The sequence below is a fragment of the Triplophysa dalaica genome, chromosome 7 (genome assembly GCF_015846415.1).
Source record: "Triplophysa dalaica isolate WHDGS20190420 chromosome 7, ASM1584641v1, whole genome shotgun sequence".
In the NCBI taxonomy this organism is placed as follows: Eukaryota; Metazoa; Chordata; class Actinopteri; order Cypriniformes; family Nemacheilidae; genus Triplophysa; species Triplophysa dalaica.
In genome coordinates, this window is record NC_079548.1 from 15,598,784 (window position 1) to 15,599,248 (window position 465).

Below are 465 nucleotides of genomic sequence, written 5' to 3' on the forward strand. Positions count from 1 at the left end.
ACAGGAAAGCTGTAGTTGAGTTATCCCTTTAAAGTCATGTTTCTAAAGATGGGGCTGTTGGCTTGTCCAAATGGTGAATTAAGGGTTTACTAACATTTGATTCCTACAATATAGGCATGTTCAACATGAACAACAGCATGCACACAATTTACATAGATGTCTGACTTGTTAAAGGTTATTGCTGACCCTGTGATAGTGGGTGTTACCTGTGTTTAATCTCCCAGCTTTACGTAATTAATACTGTTGGATCAATAAGTTGTCCATACTGGCTATCTGGGATTCAGCACTTTTGCCACGACTGAATTGGACTCAGGAGAATTACATACTTATCTTAGATTTAAGACCCGTGTGTGTGCTCATCTATAATTCAGTGATATTTCAGTAATATTTAATATGCATTAGTCCTGTTTGTTTGTGCAGTCTGTGAGAACTATGAATGTGTGAACACTCTCAATAAGGCAGACT